Raw genomic sequence first — 21,189 nt, forward strand, 5'->3', positions numbered from 1 at the left:
TCTTTTCATTATGAACTTCTTCACCCTCTATCGGATGAGTTCTTCTCATTATGAACTCTCCATTTGAAATGTTGATCGGTTCATATTCTCTTTGAAAATTTTTAAACCTACAAAAGATTATCATATGTAAGTAATAATTGTGTTTGAAGTACCCGAAGGTATTGACCCAAAGGTTCTCGAATCTTTGCTGAGATCCATTTCTTTCAATGGTGAAAAATATGGACTAATTCTTTGCTAAAGTCGTGAAATGAAATCTTTGTTGACTCTTTGAATTCCTTAATGTTGCAAAGTGCTGAATTTTATCTTTATTAGGTCCAACCTGGAAACGACATTGCTCATTCTCATTGAAGTGGCCTAGAATAGTCAAGTTTGAAGAAAGGCATTATTGTAAATGTTTCTTGGGAAAAATCTTAAGAAAGACTCATGTGACATCCCAGAAAAACGGTCCTAAGAATGACTCAAACAATTCTCTAGAAAAATGATCCTAAGAATGACAAAATAGTTTTTTCAAAATACACTTTACAGATATCCTTATGAGAGGGAAATAAAAAAAATTTCATGTGTATGAAATAATGAAATGTATGATGCAAAGATTCAAACTCATGTATGTATGCAAGTTTTCTTGATCTGTTGGAAATGGTTGCAAGAGTAGTCTTCATTATTTTCCTATTTTTATTGTCTTTTTTATTTGTCGTACTTGCGTGTATTCTTGCGAATCTTGACTTGTGAATGGGTGCACCTTGCCCCAGTAATTTTTTTACCCTTGATAAATTTAGCTTATTGAAAAAGATTCATCATCAGTTATCAAGAAAACCCTAAAATTATGCTTAGCTTCATTCAAAAAATCATTTAAAAACATCAAGAAACCCATGAAAATCAAGCTTAGTTTCTAAAAATTCTTTGGAGATAATCGTCAAGAAACCCCTAAAAATTAGGCTTAGTTTCTAAAAACTCATTTGAAAACATCTTGCCCGAAGGTCTTATGGATGGCCCGAAGCACTTAAGCTGATTCGAAGTGTTGTGAATCGAGCAATAGGAAATGTTAACCCCTCTGGTGGGGCATTACTGATTCGAAGAGTCGTGAATCAAGCAAAGGAAATGTTGAAAACATTCTACCCGAAGGTCTTATGGATGGCCCGAATGACTTAAGCTGATTCAAAATGTATGAATCGAGCAATAGGAAATGTTGAAAACATCCTACCCGAAGGTCTTATGGGTGGCTCGAAGGACTTAAGTTGATTCAAAGTGTGTGAATCGAGTAAAAAAATACTAAAAACATCCTGCTCGAAGTCTTATGGATTGCCCGAAGGACTTAAGCTGATTCGAAGTGTTATGAATCGAGCAATAGGAAATGTTGAAAACATCCTGTCCGAATGTCTTGTGGATGGACCGAAGGACTTACTCATTAAGAAACCCTTGAAAATCAAGCTTAGTTTCTTAATTGTCAAGGAACCCCTAAAAATTAGGCTAAGCTCCTTTCAAATTCATTTGAAAACATCGAGAAACCCCTGAAAATCAGGCTTAGCTTCTTTCAAATTCATTAGAAAACATCAAAAATCCCTAAAAATTAGGCTTAATTTCTTTCAAATTCATTTGAAAACATCAAGAAACACCTAAAAATTAGGCTTAATTTCTTTGAAATTTCTTTTAAAAATCATCAAGAAACTTATGAAATTCATACTTAGTTTCTTTAAAACTCATTTGAAAACATCAAGAAACCCCTAAAAAATAGGCTCAGCTTCTTTCAAATTCATTTAAAAACATCAAAAAAATCCTAAAAATTAGACTTAATTTCTTTCAAATTTATTTGAAAACATCAAGAAACCCCTAAAAATTAGGCTTAATTTCTTTGAAAGTTCTTTTAAAAATAATCAAGAAACTTCCGAAAATCAGACTTAGTTTCTTTAAAACTCATTTGAAAATCGTCAAGAAACTTCTGAAAATCAGACTTAGTTTTTTTAAAAATTAATTTTAAAATCGTCAAGAAACTTCTGAAAATCAGACTTAGTCTCTTTGAAAGCTCATTTAAAAATCATCAATAAACTTCTAAAAATCAGACTTAGTCTCTTTGAAAGCTCGTTTAAAAATAATCAAGAAACTTTTGAAAATCATACTTAGTTTATTTAAAAACTCATTTGAAAATCGTCAAGAAACTTATGAAAATCAGACGTAGTTCCTAAAAAACACATTAGCTTATTAGCATGCCCCACTTCAAAAATGATGATTGTTATGTGTATTGAGTTCCTTAATTCTTAAGGTTCTGCTACTACTAATGTAATTCCCTCCATTTGAGACTTGAATTCTGATTTTTCTTTTTTTTTTCTTTTATTTCCATGGAAAATCTGTAAAATATGCCATGATGCATGAAATGTGAATGCAATAGATGTGTATTTATATGTAATGCATGAGGTTCTTATATGTAGAAATGTTTATCAGTAATCCTCTTTTTTTACTTCAAAATGGAGATCTCGGTCTTTGCTCCCTTGATCACTCTTGTATGGAGTCTGCCTCTAATGTCAGCATGGTCATACTAGTCATCTAGAACAATCATGTCTTTCTCAACTTCTATCTTTTGTCTTGTTTCTTCAACATGATTGTAGAAGAAATGTTTCATCCCTTGAATCCTCGTTGTGATCAGGTAGATGACTGTGCCCCTTACATGTCTTTGACTCGTTTTTCAATCAAAATTGTTTCTCAAGATTCCTTGGCTAATTGCAGCATGAATGGTTCAACTCAAGGTGAGCTCTTTTTATGTTCACCTTTCGACCCTGGCACTCCAAGCGATGGGGTCATTCACCATGTCTGTTTGGTTTGAATCTTTTGATCTTAATGACATCTGGTCTAGGTAATGCTCTAACGTGGGTACTCATAGCTCTTTTCATGCAAAATCTTAATCTTGAATGGTCTCACTCTTGTGTCGCTAATCAGCAATCATATGCCGTCAACAGAAATGTTATCGAATGATGTCATAATCAGATGGAAACTTAAGAAGTGATTAATTCTTCTAACATAAATGTCTTGAATCTTTGCTCCGAGCTGAGATATGTGTCACTTTTGACTAAGGCGATCATATGATTCTTGATGGATTACCGACAACATCACAAAGGAGTGTTAGCAGTTCTATCCTTCAGTCTTTCTGATCTCTCGGACTATGTGAAATGTCTTCATTACTCTGGCATCATTTGTTCTTTTCTCCATTTGAGACAAACTGGCCATCTACATAGACCTTTTTCACTTGAGATTATCTTTTTTGAAAACATTTTTCTCTTTTCTTTTATTTTAGAAATGTGAAAAAAATGTTGAATAAAATTCAAAATTGTTGTAATTTTCTTCCGGCTCATAATCAAAACAAATTGTAAAACAAGAGTTCACTGAATATCAAATAAGTCAAATTTTCTTTTAATCCTTCAAATATTATATACATTTAAAAAGTGTAAAGATTAATGCTGATAAAAGGCTTAAGCTGACTTGGGTAGGTAATGTGTTTCGGGTTAATTTGGGTTTGTAATGTGTTTCATGTTGGCTTCTTGTGTCCTTGATTCTATTGTTTATTAATTTGATAAAGCAACCATCATGCTTCTCTTCTGGAAATTTTGACTGGTTCTCAGCCCTCGTGAGCACCTTTGGACTGTGCAACGCTTTATCAAAATGTGCAAGATCATTCTTCTGTGCAGTGGTTGATAATCTTCGTGTTCGAGCTATCTTTTCAGGTTTTCAACTCAAATTCTCCTTTGGTTTCAAAACGTTATCTAAAATTTTACGTCCTAAACCCTCATTTTATTATTTTTCCCTATCATAGAAAACTTATTATTGCAAATAAAATTAACCTTAAGGGGGGAATGAAATTTGAAGATAGTTTCTCCACTTAGAAATCCATGTATGATTAGAAGGGACTTTTTAGGCACGTAATGTAGGTCGAGGCTCATGGTTATCAAAGAAAGGGATACCTATGCCCAAACAAGTGTTTAAGGGATAATGAACCAAGGATCAATTCATCATGATGTCTTCAATCTTGTCTTGCTCAACTTGAATCTGCTCGTCTGTCTTTTATTTTATATTCTTTTGGTGTTCTCTGATCTTCTGGTGAATAAATTTGAGATCTTTGAACCACTCGTCTTGAAATTTTTGATCGATTTTCTTTATTCTTTCTTTTTTCTCTTTTTTTATCTTTTTATCTTTTTTTTCTTTTTTCTTTCTTATTTTTTCTTTTTCTCTTTCTTTCTTTTTATTTTTCTTTCTTTTTGTGTATTTTTTCTATATATCTTCATTTTCTCTCTATGTTGTTAACTCGATTTGATCTTTGAGCATTTCGTATTTAGTCCACCTTATGATATCTTTTTATTTATTCCTATGACTTGACTCTGTAGCAAAATCCAGATTGATGATGTTCATTCAAGCGAGCAGATGTCCTTCATCTTTGCTCCCCAGTGTGGAGGGTGATCCTTGGTTATGGTTGAATCAGAAGAAAATATACTATAAGCTCAAAAGGGGAAAACAAGGGATATATATATATATACATATATTTGAAAGGATAAATGAAACAAAGTCGTTCATCATCTCATACACGAAAGTCCTTGTAAAAGAGGTATCCCCAGGGGGACGAGTAATCAAGATTAACCTTATTTACAATGAAAATAATGTGATTAATACATGATAAAATTATTTTAATAATTCTCTTTATTTCTTCTTCTTCCATTCGCTCCTAGTATGCCCCTATTATTCGAATTCTCAAAAACTCGATGTGCACCACTCCATCTTGTATTTCTTGCAAGAAAGGTCCTCGTTATGTGCCCAGGATTTATTGAGGTTGGGAAATGAATGTTGGTTCTGTGTATAGGAAGGGAAATGCGTTACTTTAAAGTCGTAATTCTGAAAAAATGTAATATTATGGAAATGTTATTTCTGTCTGGGAAGGTAAAAATACAAATTTTGGTGCCTCGAGGGATAAGGGCATGACTTTATTATTTCGAAGGGAAGTGATCAAAGTTTGGTCTTTTGGGAGTAAATGTGTGTTATTTTGGGTAAGGAACTCATGAATGGTTATTTCGGCTTTGGATGGGGTATGAAAGGTCTAATCTTACCCATTGTTAAAGATCTATAATTAATGAAGTAGTAAAAGAACCTTTAATTTATTCGATATTTAACGAACTACAAGATTAAAACTTGATTTATTGCTCATAACCTTAGAAAACGACATAAGTTCAATTAACAAAATATTTATTGAGTATACAAAGAAAAAACAAAATCACGCTCAAATAGGACAACGTCAATGCAATAAGGTTTCACGGTGGATGGAAGAACTTTTTTATCGGCACCAAAGTGTCTCATGAGACGTTAAAGGTCAATACCCCTGCTTCAAACAAATTCTGGACCCTGCTTTTCGGTGCCCCACATATCTCAATGATATGTCTCAAACTTCGGACGGTGGTAACATCTCATCTTTAGCTCTCAATTCTTTTCTAAGAACGAAGGGGTTACTTCAATTTACCTCAAAATATTTCGTGGGTTAATCCCAGGATCCGTGATTAATGCACATTGAGATGCACTGTATATCATGCAATGTATGATGTATGGATGCTAATGCAAAGATGCGAAGATGCACATGCAAATGAAAAGATGATAAAATGAGAATGCAAAATGTAAATGCAACAAAGGCATTGATCCCAAAGTAATTGTCATAAAACAACTTCCAAAGAACACACATTGTCTCCATACACTGTGGCAGATGGAAACTACAAATCATGTCATATTGCTCAATTCCATACATTTTCATCGAATGTGCAAGGAAAAATTCTTCTTCTATTTCCCGACTTGATGGAAAATTCTAACGTTTTGACTTCTTTTCCAAAAATGCATTTGTTGAATGACCATATGTGACTGACATCATCCATTACCTCGTGTTGGTTATCATTATTGCTTGATGACTTGGAACATATTACTTTTTTTCGGCTAGTTGTATGAACATCGTCGTAGCATCCTTGAAAAGCTTGTTTTGCTGCATCATTTGAGCTTCATCTATTCCAACTTGATGTAGCTCTTCAGTTATTTCCCGGAGTACCCTTTTGGACCATTGATGTGTTTTTGAATTTCGATTCTACCTCTTCGAGTGACATTGTCGTATTGAAACCCTTCTAATGCGACTATTAACTCAGGAATCAATATCGTCTATGACATGATATGTATGAAACATGTGTTAATTCCAAGGTAATTATCCTAGAACAACTTTCAAAGAACTCATAACGCCCCAACATGTCAAAGTAGATAAAAAATTATAAGGCTTTTAAAATAACAACGTCACACGAAGGGGTAGATATTTTTTGGATTCGTTTTAGCTTGATTCTAGTGTGGTTGTTTGTCAAAGGTTTGAGAATTTCTCCTTACACACGACACTTGCATTGCATAAACATAGTGTTAATACCCGAGTTATTTATCAAAATTAGAAGGCTTTTAAAACAACAACGTCACACGAAGGGGTAAATATCTTTTAGATTCGTTTTAGCTTGATTCTAGTGTGGTTGTTTGTCAAAGGTTTGAGAATTTCTCCTCACACACGACACTTGCATTGCATAACATAAGCTGTATACTCGAGCTCTTTCCCCTTTAAGTGGGAGTGAAAGCGATGTCTTCGTGAGAATTTATTTTCTGTGTTAGACCTAGCAAGTAGCTTTCGGGGTTCATATGCCCTATGTCTTCATTAGAATTTATTCTTCATGTCAGACATAGGGAAATGTGCCCTCACAAATTGAACTTACTCCCACTTAAAGTGGAAAGAGCTCGAGTATAGAGCTTATGTTATGCAATGCAAGTGTCGTGTGTGAGGAGAAATTCTCAAACCTTTGACAAACAACCACACTAGAATCAAGCTAAACGAATCCAAAATTTTAATATCTGAAAATTTTAATCCCTAATAACATTAAGCAAATTGTCTCAATAAGTTTAAATAAGCGAATATTTCTTTTCCCTTCAAACTTGATTAATTTTAATCATAATCGATTTTTTTGGGTTTTTCTAGTGGAGTATTTATTTATTTTAAAATATTAAGAATGGGCCATCTTAAAGTAACTAGATGTCCTATTCCGATGTTTTAAAATAAATAAATACCCCACTAGAAAAACCCAAAAAAATTGATTATGTTTAAAATTAATCAAGTTTGAAGGGAAAGTAAATATTCGTTTATTTAAACTTATTGAGACAATTCACTTAATTTTATTAGGGATTAGTCTCGATATTTTTAAATCATTGAATATCCCTTATCTTTTCTAATCATATAATTTGGATTAATTGGCTTAATTTTTATCTGGTCGAATCAAATTATTTTAATCTTTAATTATTGGGAGAAATTATTATATTCTTTTTATTTCAATTGGAAAGAGAAATATTCATCTTAAAGTATTTTAGGGATTATTTTCTCTTCGATTGGAAATATTAGAATAATTTCTATTTCTCCTTAAAATTTCTCGTTAAATAAAAATTGTATGGTTGAATTTGGAATAATAGGATCATAACTTAAATTTATATTTGAATTATTACATTTCCACTATTAGAGACAATTTATAATCGATGGGTACCAATTTTGGGTGTTGTTGGGGTGCTTATCCTTCCCTACATGTAATTTATCCCTAAACCCCTTTTTTTATTACAAAAAATAATGAATCTCTGGTTACACGTAGACTGATATATCTTTTAAAATGATATTTTCTTAAAAACTCTTTTAAAAGGCGGTTTATGGGTATTCGACCTACCTAACCCAAAAGGTTGATGTCGACTCCAAAATATTTCAAAACTTTTCAAAGAAAAACCCTAAGTCGTACTAAGTTTTCCCCGTCCAGGCGAAAAACGGTGTCAACAGCTAGCTGTACGCACCAATGTTTTTACCAAACCAAACAACAGGCCATGCCCTGCTGCTGCCTCACCCCTGCCACCAAACAATAACTCACCACTGCTGTGCACCTGCCTAATCCCATGCTGCTGCCAGCAACTGTAACCCCATGCCTTGCAAAATTATCTCCAACACACAAGCAATTTATTTGATTTCCAAAATTGTTGTAATAATTTGGGGAGAGGGTTCTATAAGAACCTGAATGCAATGTAATGAAAGAAAATTTTCGAATGAAATAAAAAAATATAAGCATTTCTATTTTTTTTGTTATTGCTCTTTCACTAAACGAAAAAAAAATGAGAAAGGAGAAGGAGTATACCTTTCGGTCGGGCTTTCACTGGATTTAGGGACCTCCTGTTGCTAATCTGAATGGTGGGGATGAGTGTACCGACGAGGCGAGCAACATATCTTGAGATAGAGGCAATCCAACGGCTGACAGATGAGATCGGTGAGGAAGAAACTGAAACGCTCTCGATCTTTTTTGTGAAATTAAGGGCCTAATCTCGTAAAACTAAGCCCCAATATGACTTCACGTTGCCAAGGTGAGAAAATTCTTAAAATTTGGTGGTCATTGGCCGCCGGAGATAGCGGTGAACAGTGACCGGTACGGTGATCGGTGACGGCACCTTCGTCGGTTTCTGGGAAAGTAGAGAGAGGGGAGAGAATATGAATGAGAGAGAGAGAGTTAAGAAAAAATGAGGAAAAAGAAAGAAAACGGGTATATATATAGAAGATCGAACGACGTCGTTTTAGGCTCCAAAGCACGCATTTTAGGATCCGAAGGGTCTAATCCCGTAAACGATCCTCATAAGTTCCTATAGTTTTCATTTTGGTCACCTATTTCATTTTATTTTAAATTTATATCCTTATCTTGTTGTTTTCCATTTTATTTTCTGAGTGTTAACATGTTGGTTTATTTGCTCTTTGGTCCTCATACCTTACTAGTGTGTTGCATTCTTGACACCATGCTTAAGAACAAATCACGATGGTGGTCCCCCAAAGTTTGACGTTTCTTGATTTTTCCCTAATTTAAGGGTTAATTCATTTTTGGCCCCCTATCTTTACCATTTATTTATATTTTATTCACTAATCTTCTTCTTTGTTGTATTAATTTTGAATTTGACATACTAATTTCATATATATTTATTTTGATCACTTATTCGTATTTTATTTGTCTTAATTGTGATATGTTTCTTCTTATTTGTTAGAATTTAGTCACTGTTACTTTACGTTTATTCATTTTAATCACTGCTTGTGTTCTGTTATTATTTTATTATGATTTTGATGTGATATTTGTATTTTTTATGTTTTAATCACTTTTTTATTTATGATTTGATTCACTGTTTTTTATATTTTATTATGTTTTAATCCTTTAATTTCCATCTTTATTTATTGTTCTTTTGGACTATATATTTCGTTTTTATTTTAATTAGGTCACTATAATTATTATTTGATTTTAACTATGCATTTTATAATTAATTTTAATTTGGATATATTATTTCATTTAATTGCCTTTAATTTATTTGATTTTCATTTTAATTTAGTTTAATTTCAATCCTTTAATTTTATTAGTTTAATTTTTTTATTATTTATATCCTTTATTTCTCAATACTTTAAATTTTGTACTTTAATTATTGCTCTTTATTTTTTTGTTCATTTCATTTTAGTCTTATAAATATATATATGAAAGCCTCATAAGCATAACTCAACGGTTTACAAAATTGGGTTAATGGTAGTATTTATTTATTTTTTAAATATTAAGATGGGACCGTTTTAAAGTAACTAGATGTCCTATTCTAATGTTTTAAAATAAATAAATAAATACCCCACTAGAAAAACCCAAAAAATCGATTATATTTAAAATTAATCATGTTTGAAGGGAAAGGAAATATTTGCTTATTTAAACTTATTGAAACAATTCGCTTAATTATATTAAGGATTAAGTCTCGATATTTTTAAATCATTGAATATCCCTTATCTTTTCTAATCATATAATTTGGATTAATTGGCTTAATTTTTATTTGGTCGAATCAAAATATTTTAATCTTGAATTCTTGGGAGAAATTATTATATTCTTTTTATTTCAATTGGAAAGAGAAATATTCGCCCTAAAGTATTTTAGGAATTATTTTCTCTTCGATTGGAAATATTAGAATAATTTCTATTTCTCCTTAAAATTTCTTGTTAAATAAAAATTGTATGGTTGAATTTGAAATAATAGGATCGTAACTTAAATTTATATTTGAATTCTTAGATTTCCACTATTAGAGACAATTTATAATCGATGGGGTACCAATTTTGGGCGTTGTGGGGGTGCTTATACTTCCCCACGCATAATCGATCCCCAAACCCCTTTTTTATTACAAAAAAAATGAATCTCTGGTTACACGTAGACTGATTTATCTTTTAAAATGATGTTTTCTTAAAAACTCTTTTAAAAGGCAGTTTATGGGTATTCGACCTACCTAACCCAAAAGGTCGATAGGGTACTAAGTTTTTTCCCGCCCAGGCGAAAAACGGTGTCGACAGCTTGGCGACTCTGCTGGGGATGTTAGAGGGTCAAGCCTTAAATCGATTACATATTTAGTTAAAAATTGAGAATTCAGTTTTATTTAATTTACGATTCTTTTGATTTATTTCAATTCTTTTATTCTTTTTATTTTATTTTATATCCTTGTATATTAATGTTTGTATTTGATTGATTTTCATATATTAAAATTTTGGATTCGTTTTAGCTTGATTCTAGTGTGGTTGTTTGTCAAAGGTTTGTGGATTTCTCCTCACACACGACACTTGCATTGTATAACATAAGCTCTATACTCGAGCTCTTTCCCCTTTAAGTGAGAGTGAAAGCGACGTCTTCGTGAGAATTTATTCTATGTGTTAGACCTAGTAAGTAGCTTTCGGGGTTTATATACCCTATATCTTCGTGAGAATTTATTCTCCGTGTCAGGTATAGGGAAATGTACCCTCTCGAATTGAAATCGATTCACTTAAGCCTATAATGGGCGAGGATTAAGGGTCTGGCTCACCCAAAGGGGCACCGACAAGGACAATTCGAGTACCTTTACTCCTAAAACCAAAACTCTGCATATAGTAAACTGTAGAAACCCACCCGATCTAAGACCATGCTGAAACTCTGTTCGCAGGTACCCAAATAAGTGTACACAAAGAAGAAATGAACTCCAACCTTCGTCTTTTAATTTGTTCGATAGATTAATTTTGAATAATTGCATGTGAACTAGAAATTATGCGGTTAGGGTTTTAATTTCCTATATGTGTTTTATTCACTGTATTTTATGGTTCATTTACCAGTTGAATTTAATCTTTTCATATTTCACTAACATACATTTCCTCTATTTGATTATTATTTTTGCTAACATCTTTTCCTTGCCATGTTGCTTTATTTTGTGCATAAACACTATGTTAATACCCGAGTTATTTATCAAAATTAGAAGGATTTTAAAACAACAACGTCACACGAAGGGGTAGATATTTTTTGGATTCGTTTTAGCTTGATTCTAGTGTGGTTGTTTGTCAAAGGTTTGAGAATTTCTCCTCACACACGACACTTGCATTGTATAACATAAGCTCTATATTTGAGCTCTTTCCCCTTTAAGGGGGAGCTCTATATTCTAGTGTGTTAGACCTAGCAAGTAGCTTTCGGGGTTCATATGCCCTATGTCTTCATTAGAATTTATTCTCTATGTCAGGCATAGGGAAATGTGCCCTCACAAATTGAACTCACTCCCACTTAAAGGGGAAAGAGCTCGAGTATAGAGCTTATGTTATGCAATGCAAGTGTCGTGTGTGAGGAGAAATTCTCAAACCTTTGACAAACAACCACACTAGAATCAAGCTAAAACAAATCCAAAATTTTAATATCTGAAAATTTTAATCCCTAATAACATTAAGCGGGTTTGGCTCGCCCAAGGGGGAACCGTCAAGGACAATTCGAGTATCGTTACTCTTAGAACCAAAACTCTGCATATAATAAACGGTAGAAACCCACCTGATCTAAGACCATGCTAAAACTCTGTCCGTAGGTACCAAAATAAGTGTACACAAAGGAGAAATGAACTCTAACCTTCGTCTTTTAATTTATTCGATAGATTATTTTTGAATGATTGCATGTGAACTAGAAATTATGCGGTTAAGATTTTAATTTCCCATATATGTTTTATTCACTGTATTTATGGTTCATTTACGAGTTGAATTTAAACTTTTAATATTTCATAAACATACATTTCCTCTCATTGATTATTATTTTTGCTAACATCTTGTCCTTGCCATGTTGCTTTATTTTGTGCATAAACATACTGTTAATACCCGAGTTATTTATCAAAATTATAAGGCATTTAAAACAACAAAATCACACGAAGGGGTAGATATTTTTTATCTGCTTTGACATGTTCGGACGTTGTGAGTTTTTTGGAAGTTGTTCTAGGATAATTACATTAGAATTAACACATGTTTAATACATATCATGTCATAGAATGTATTGATTCCCGAGTTAATAGTTGCATTAGAATACTTTCAATACGAGAATGTCACTCGAAGAGGTAGAATAGAAATGCAAAAACACATCAATGGTCCAAAAGGGTGCTCTGGGAAACAACTAAAGAGCTACATCAAGCTGTAATATATTAATCTCAAATGATATAGCAAAACAAGCTTTTCAAGGGTGCTACGACGATGTTGATACAACTACCGAAAAGAAATAATATGTTCCAAGTCATCAAGCAACAATGATAACCAACACGAGATAGTGGATGATGTCAGTCACATATGGTCACTCAACAAATGCATTTTTGGAAATGAAGTCAAAGCATTGGAATTTTCCATCAAGCCGGGAAATAGTAGAAGAATGTTTCCTTGCACATTCGATGAAAATGTATGGAATCGAGCAATATGACATGATTTTTAGTTTCCATCTGCCTTGGTGTATGGAGACATTGTGTGTTCTTTGGAAGTTGTTTTATGACAATTACTTTGGGATCAATTCCTTTGATGCATTTACATTTTGCATTTTGCATTCCCTTTTTTCATCTTTTCATTTGCATGGGTATCTTCACATCTTTGTATTATCATCCATACATCGTACATTACATGACATACATTGCATCTCAACGTGCATTAATCATGGATCCTGGGATTAACCCGTGAAATCTTTTGAGCTAAATTGAAGTAACCCCTTCATTCTTAGAAAATAATTGAGAGTTAAAGACGTGATGTTAGCACCGTCTGAAGTTTGAGGCACGTCATTGAGATATATGGGGCACCGAAGAGTAGGGTCCAGAATTTGATTGAAGCATGGGTATTGACCTTTAACGTCTCATGAGACACTTTGGTGCAGATAAAAAAAAGTTCTTCCATCCACCATGAAACCTTATTGCACTGACATTATCCTGTTTGAACATATTTTTGTTTTTTCTTTGTATACTCAATAAATATTTTGTTAATTGAACTTAGGTCGTTTTATAAGGTTATGAGAAATAAATCAAGTTTTAATCTTGTAGTTCTTTGAATATCGAATGAATTAAAGGTTTTTTACTACTTCATTCATTATAGATCTTTGACAATGGGCAAGATTAGACCTTTCATACCCATTCAAAGCCAAAATAACCATTCATGGGTTCCTTGCCCGAAATAACACACATTTACTCCTAAAAGACCGAACTTTGATCACTTTCTTTCAAAATAATAAAGTCATGCCCTTATCCCCCGAGGCACCAAAATTTGTATTTTTAACTTGCCAGACAGAAATAACCTTTTCATAACATTACCTTTTTTCAGAATTACAACTTTAAAGTCACACATTTCCCTTAATATACACAGAACCAACATTCATTTCCCAACCTCAATAAATCCTGGGGTATATCGAGGAACTTTCTTGCAAGAAAGACAAGATGGAGTGGTGTGCATTGAGTTTTTGAGAATTCGAATAATAGGGGCATACTAGGAGCGAATGTAAGAAGAAGAAATAAAGAAAATCATTGAAATAATTCTATCATTGAAATAATTCTATCATGCATTAATCATATTATTTTCATTGTCAATAAGGTTAATCTTGAATACTCGTCCCCCTGGGGATACCTCTTTTACAAGGACTTCCGTGTATGAGATGATGAACGGCTTTGTTTCATTTATCCTTTCAAATATATGTATGTATATATATATCCCTTGTTGACCCTCTTTTGAGCCTATAGTATTTTTTTCTTCTGATTCAACCCTAACAAATGATCACCCTCCACGCTGGGGGGAAAAGATGAAGGATATCTGCTAGCATGAGTGAACATCATCAATCTGGATTTCACTACAGAGGCAAGTTATAGGAAGAAATAACAAGATATCACAAGGTGGACCAAATATGAAGCGCTCGAAGATCAAATCGAGTTGACAACATAGAGAGAAAAAGAAGATATATTGAAAAACACACAAAAAGAAAGAAAAAGAAAAAAAGAAGAAAGAAAAACATAAAAAAGAGAAAAAAGAGAAAAAAGAAGAAAGAAAATCGATCAAATATTTCAAGACGAGCGGTTCAAAGATCTCAAATTTATTCACGAGAAGATCATAGAACACCAAAAGAATGTAAAATAAAAGACATATGAGCAGATTCAAGTCGAGCAAGACAAGATTGAAGACAACATGATGAATTGATCCTTGGTTCGTTAACCCTTAAACACTTGTTTGGCCATAGTTATCCCTTTCTTTGATAACCATGAGCCTCGACCTACATTACGTGCCTAAAAAGTCCCTTCTAATCATACATGGATTTCTAAGTGGATAGACTATCTTCAGATTTCATTCCGCCCCTTAGGGTTAATTTTATTTGCAAAAATTAGTTTTCTATAATCTTTAATGTATGATAGGGAAAAATAATAAAAGGAGGGTTCAAGACGTAAAATTTTAGATAACGTCTTGAAACCAAAGGAGAATTCGAGTTGAAAACCTAAAAAAGCAGCTCGAACACGAATATTTTCAACCACTACACAGAACGATGATCTTATATATTTTGATAAAGCGTTGCACATTCAAAAGGTGCTCACGAGGACTGAGAACTAATCAAAACTTCCAGAAGAGAAGCATGATGGCTGCTTTATCAGATAAATAAACACCAGAATCAAGGACACATGAAGCCAACCTGAAACATATTACCTCCCCAAATTAACCCAAAACACATTACCTACCCAAGTCAGCCTAAGCCTTTTATCAGCATTAATCTTTACACTTTTTAAATGTATATAATTTTTGAAGGATTAAAAGAAAATTTGACTTATTTGATATTCAGTGAACTCTTGTTTTACAATTTGTTTTGATTGTGAGCCGGAAGAAAATTACAACAATTTTGAATTTATTCAACATTTTTTCACATTTTAAAATAAAAGAAAAGAGAAAAATGTTTTCAAAAAGGACAATCTCAAGTGAAAAAGGTCAATGCAGATGCCCATTTTGTCTCAATCGGAGAAAAAGAACAAACGATGCCAGAGTAATGAAGATATTTCACATAGTCCGAGAGATCAGATAGACTGAAGGATAAAACAGCTAACTCTCCCTTGTGACGTTGTCGGTAATCCATCAAGAATCATATGATCACCTTAGTCGAAACTGACACATATCTCAACTCGGAGCAAATGTTCAAGACATTTATGTTAGAAGATTTGATCACTTCTTAAGTTTCCATCTAATTGTGGCATCATTCGATAACATTTATGTTGATGGCATATGATTGATGATTAGCGACACAAGAGTGAGACCATTCAAGATTAAGATTTTGCACGAAAAGAGCTATGAGTACCCATGTTGGGGCATTACCTAAACCAGATGTCATTAAGATCACAAGATTCAAACCAAACAGACATGGTGAATGACCCCGTCACTTAGAGTGCTAGGGTCAAAATGTGAACATAAAAAGAGCTCACCTTGAGTTGAACTATTCACGTTGCAATTACCCAAGGACTCTGAAGAAACAATTTTGATTGAAAATTGAGTCAAAGACATGTAAGGGGCCTAGTCATCTACCTGATCACAATGAGGATTCAAGGGACAAAACATTTCATCTACAATCATATTGAAGAAACAAGACAAAAGATAGAAGATGGGAGAGACATCATCGTTCCAGATGATTAGTCTTACCATGCTGACTTTAGGGGCAGACTCCATACAAGAGTGATTAAGGGAGCGAAGACCAAGATCTCCATTTTAAAGTAAAAAATGAGGATTACTGATAAATATTTCTACATATAAGAACCTCATGCAGTACATAAAAATACATATCTATTGCATTCACAATTCATGCATCAAGCCATATTTTACAGATTTTCCAGATAAATAAAAAAAGAAAAGAAAAATCAAAATTCAAGTCTCAAATGGAGGGAATTACATTAATAGTAGCAGAACCTCAAGAATTAAGGAACTCAATACACATAACAATCATCATTTTTGAAGTGGGGCATGTTACCCATCTAATGTATTTTTTAAGAACTACGTCTGATTTTCATAAGTTTCTTGATGATTTTCAAATGAGTTTTTCAAGAAACTAAGTCTAATTTTTGGAAGTTTCTAGATTATTTTTAATCGAGCTTTCAAAGAGACTACGTCTAATTTTTAGAAGTTTATTGATGATTTTTAAATGAGCTTTCAACGAGACTAAGTCTGATTTTTCAGAAGTTTCTTGACGATTTTCAAATTAGTTTTTAAAGAAACTAAGTCTGATTTTCAGAAGTTTCTTAATGATTTTCAAATGAATTTTAAAGAAACTAAGTCTGATTTTCAGAAGTTTCTTGATGATTTTTAAAAGAACTTTCAAAGAAATTAAGCCTAATTTTTAGGGGTTTCTTATGTTTTCAAATAAATTTGAAAGAAATTAAGCCTGATTTTCAGGAGTTTCTTGATGTTTTCAAATGAATTTGAAAGAAGCTAAGCCTGATTTTTTAGGGGTTTCTTGATATTTTCAAATGATTTTTATAGAAAGTAAGTTTGATTTTTAGAAGTTTCTTGATGATTTTCAGGAGTTTCTTGATGTTTTCAAATAAATTTGAAAAAAAAACTAAACTTACTTTTTAGGGGTTTCTCGATGTTTTCAAATGAATTTGAAAGAAGCTAAGCCTGATTTTCAGGGGTTTCTCGATGTTTTCAAATGAATTTAAAAGGTGTTAAGCCTAATTTTTAGGGTTCCTTGACAGTTAAGAAACTAAGTTTGATTTTCAAGGGTTTCTTGATGAGTAAGTCCTTCGGGCCATCCACAAGACCTTCGGGCAGGATGTTTTCAACATTTCCTATTGCTCAATTCATAACACTTTGAATCAGCTTAAGTCCTTTGGGCCATCCACAAGACCTTCAGGTATGATGTTTTCAGCATTTCCTTTACTTGATTCACACACTTCAAATCAGCTTAAGTCCTTCGAGCCATCCATAAGACCTTCGGGCAAGATGTTTTCAACATTTCCTATTGCTCGATTCATACACTTCTAATCAACTTAAGTCCTTTGGGCCATCCATAAGACCTTCGGGAAGGATGTTTTCAACACTTCCTTTGCTTGATTCACAACACTTCGAATCAGCAATTCCCCACTAGAGGGGTTAACATTTCCTATTGCTTGATTCACAACACTTTGAATCAGCTTAAGTCCTTCGGGCCATACATAAGACCTTCGGGCAGAATGTTTTCAAATGAGTTTTTAGAAACTAAGGCTAATTTTTAGGGTTTTCTTGATGATTATCTCCAAAGAATTTTTAGAAAATAAGCTTGATTTTTAAGGGTTTCTTGATGTTTTTAAATGAATTTTTGAAAGAAGCTAAGCCTAATTTTTTGGGGGTTTTATAACTGTAGATGACTTTTTTTGAAGAAGCTAAATTTATCAAGGGTAAAAAAAATCACAGGGGTAAGGTGCGCCCATCCACAAGTCAAAATTCGCAAGAATACACGTAGGTACGACAAATAACGAAGACGATCAAACTAGGAAAAGAATGAAGATTGCTCTTGCAACCATTTCTAACAGATCAAGAAAACCTGCATAAATACATGAGTTTGCATCTTTGCATCATACATTTCATTATTTCATACACATGACAAATTTTTTATTTCCCTCTCATGAGGATATCTGTAAAGTCTATTTTAAAAAAAAAAACTATTTTGTCATTCTTAGGATCATTTTTCTATAGAATTGTTTGAGTCCTTCTTAGGACCGTTTTTCTGGGATGTCGTATGAGTCTTTCTTAAGAGTTTTCCCTAGAAACATTTTCAATTATGCCTTTCTTCCAACTTGACTATTCTAGGCCACTTCAATGAGAATTAGCAGTGTCATTTCCAGGATGGACCCAACAAAGACAAAAACTCGGCAATTTAAAATATTAAGGAATTCAAAGAGTCAACAAATATTTCATTTCATGACTTCAGCAAAGAATTATTCCATATTTTTCACCATTGAGAGAAATAGATCTCAGAAAATATTCGAGAACCTTTGGGTCAATACCTTCGGGTACTTCAAACACAATTATTACTGACATATGATAATATTTTGCAGGTTTAAAAATTTTCAAAGAGAATATGAACCGATCAACATTTCAAATGGAGAGTTCATAATGAGAAGAACTCATCTGATGAAGGAGAAGAAGTTCATAATGAGAAGAGCTTGTTCGACCTATCGCTCGATTCACGACATTTCAAATCAGTAACACCTCACTCTAGGGATCAACATTTATAGTGGAGAGTTCATAATGAAAAGAACTCATCCGATAAAGGAGAAGAAGTTCATAATGAGAAGAACTTCTTCAACTTTAACTCGATTCATCGCATATGGAGTCGAATCATAACACCTCACTTGAGGGATCAACATTTCCAGTGGAGAGTTCATAATGAGAAGAACTCATCTGATAAGGAAGAAGAAGTTCATAATGAGAAGAACTTGTTCAACCATAGCTTGTCTCCATCACATAAGGAGTTGGAACAACACAAATACTTGGCTCATCCATCGCATAAGGAGTTGGAACCGCACTAACATTTCGTTTAATTTCATCACAAAATGAGGTAGATCAACATTTTCATTTCACTCAAATCCATCGCATAAGGAGTTGGATTAGAATCACCTTGGGTCAACCATCGCGGAAGATAATGAATTGATATCCCCAGCGAAGAGTTCATAATGAGAAGAACTCGTCCGATAAGAAGAACTTAAAGCTCGAGTGTTTGGTAGTCTGATCAGATGAAAAATTGGTGTTTTATGTCTTTGCTCTATTTATGTTTCACAATAACGAGCAAAGAGGGACAGTTGTACGCACTAATTTTTTTACCAAACCAAACAACAAGCCATGCCCTGCTGCTGCCTCACCCCTTCCACCAAACAACAACTCACCACTGCCGTGCACCTGCCCAAGCCCATACTGCTGCCACTAACCTTCCAGCAACAATAACCCCATGCCCTGTAAAATTGTCTCCAATACGCACGTAATTTATTTGATTTCCAAAATTGTTGTAATAATTCGGGGAGAGGGTTCTATTAGAACCCAAATACAATATAATGAAAGAAAATTTTTGAATGAAATAAAAAAAATAGTATCATTTCTAATTTTTATTATTGTTATTTCATTAAATGAAAACAAAAGGGAGAAAGGAGAATGAGTATACCTTTCGGTAGGGCTTTTCACCGTTGTTAGGGACCTCATGTGGCTAATTCGAATAGTGGGGATGAGTGTACCGATGAGGCGAGTAACATATCTTGAGACGGAGGTGATCCAACGGCTGACGGAGGAGATCGACGAGGAAGAAGCCGAAATGCTCTCGGTCCTTTTTGTGAAGCTAGGGGTTAAATCTCATAAAACTAAACCCTGATCTAACTTTACAATGCCAAGGCAAGCAAGTCCCTGAAATATGGTGGTCATTAGTCGTCAGAGACGGTGGAAAACGGCGACCGGTAAGTGGTTGGCGATGGTACCTTCACTGATTTCTGGGAAAGTAGAGAGAGGGGAGAGAATATGAATGATGAGAGAGAGAGAGTTAAGAAAAAATGAGGAAAAAAGATTTAAAAAAAGGTATATATACAGCTGACCGAACGACATTGTTTTGGACTCCCAAGCGCGCGTTTTAGGATCCGAGGGGTCTAATCCCTTAAATGATCCTCATAAGTTCCTATATTTTGCATTTTGGTCACCTATTTCATTTTATTTTAAATTTATGTCCATATCTTGCTATTTTCCATTTTTATTTTCTGAGTGTTAACTTGTTAGTTTATTTGCTCTTAGGTCCTCATACTTTACCTGTGTGTTGCATTCTTATCACCATGCTTAAGGAAAAATCACGATGGTGGTCACCCAAAGTTTGGTGTGTCTTGAGTTTTGGCCCTAATTTAAGGATTAATTCATTTTTGGTCCCCTATCTTTACCATTTATTTACATTTTGGTCACTAATCTTCTTCTTTGTTGTATTTATTTTGAATTTGGCATACTAATTTCATACATTTTTATTTTAGTTACTTATATGTATTTATTTGTCTTCATTGTGATATGTTTCTTGTGATTTGTTCGAATTTAGTCACTTTTTTTTACATTTATTCATTTTAATCATTGCTTGTGTTTTGTTATTATTTTATTATATTTTGATGTGATATTTGTATTTTTTATGTTTTAGTCGCTACTTTATTTATGATTTGATTCACAGTTTTTATATTTTATTATGTTTTAATCCTTTAATTTCCAGCTTTATTTATTGTCGTTTTGGACTATACATTTTGTTTTTATTTTAATTAGGTCACTATAATTATTATTTGATTTTAACTATGCATTTTATAATTAATTTTAATTTGGTTATATTATTTCTATTAATTGCCTTTAATTTATTTGATTTGCCTGTTAATTTAGTTTAATTTCAATCCTTTAATTTTATTACTTTAATTTTTTTTATGTCCTTTATTTTTCAATACTTTAAATTTAGTACTTTAATTATTGCTCTTTATTTTCTGTTCATTTCGTTTTAGTCCTATAATTATGTATAAAAACCTCTTAAGCATAACTCAACCGTTTATATAATTGGATTATTGGTAGTATTTATTTATTTTAAAATATAAAGAAGGGATCTTCTTAAAGTAACTAGATGTCCTATTCCGATGTTTTAAAATAAATAAATACCCCACTAGAAAAACCCAAAAAAATCGATTATGTTTAAAATTAATCAAGTTTGAAGGGAAAGGAAATATTCGCTTATTTAAACTTATTGAGACAATTTGCTTAATTTTATTTGGGATTAAGTCTCAATATTTTTAAATAATTGAATATCCCTTATCTTTTCTAATCATATATAATTTGGATAAATTGGC

The sequence above is a fragment of the Hibiscus syriacus genome, unplaced genomic scaffold, assembly GCF_006381635.1.
Source record: "Hibiscus syriacus cultivar Baekdansim isolate YM2019G1 unplaced genomic scaffold, ASM638163v2 tig00110387_pilon, whole genome shotgun sequence".
NCBI classification, from domain to species: Eukaryota; Viridiplantae; Streptophyta; class Magnoliopsida; order Malvales; family Malvaceae; genus Hibiscus; species Hibiscus syriacus.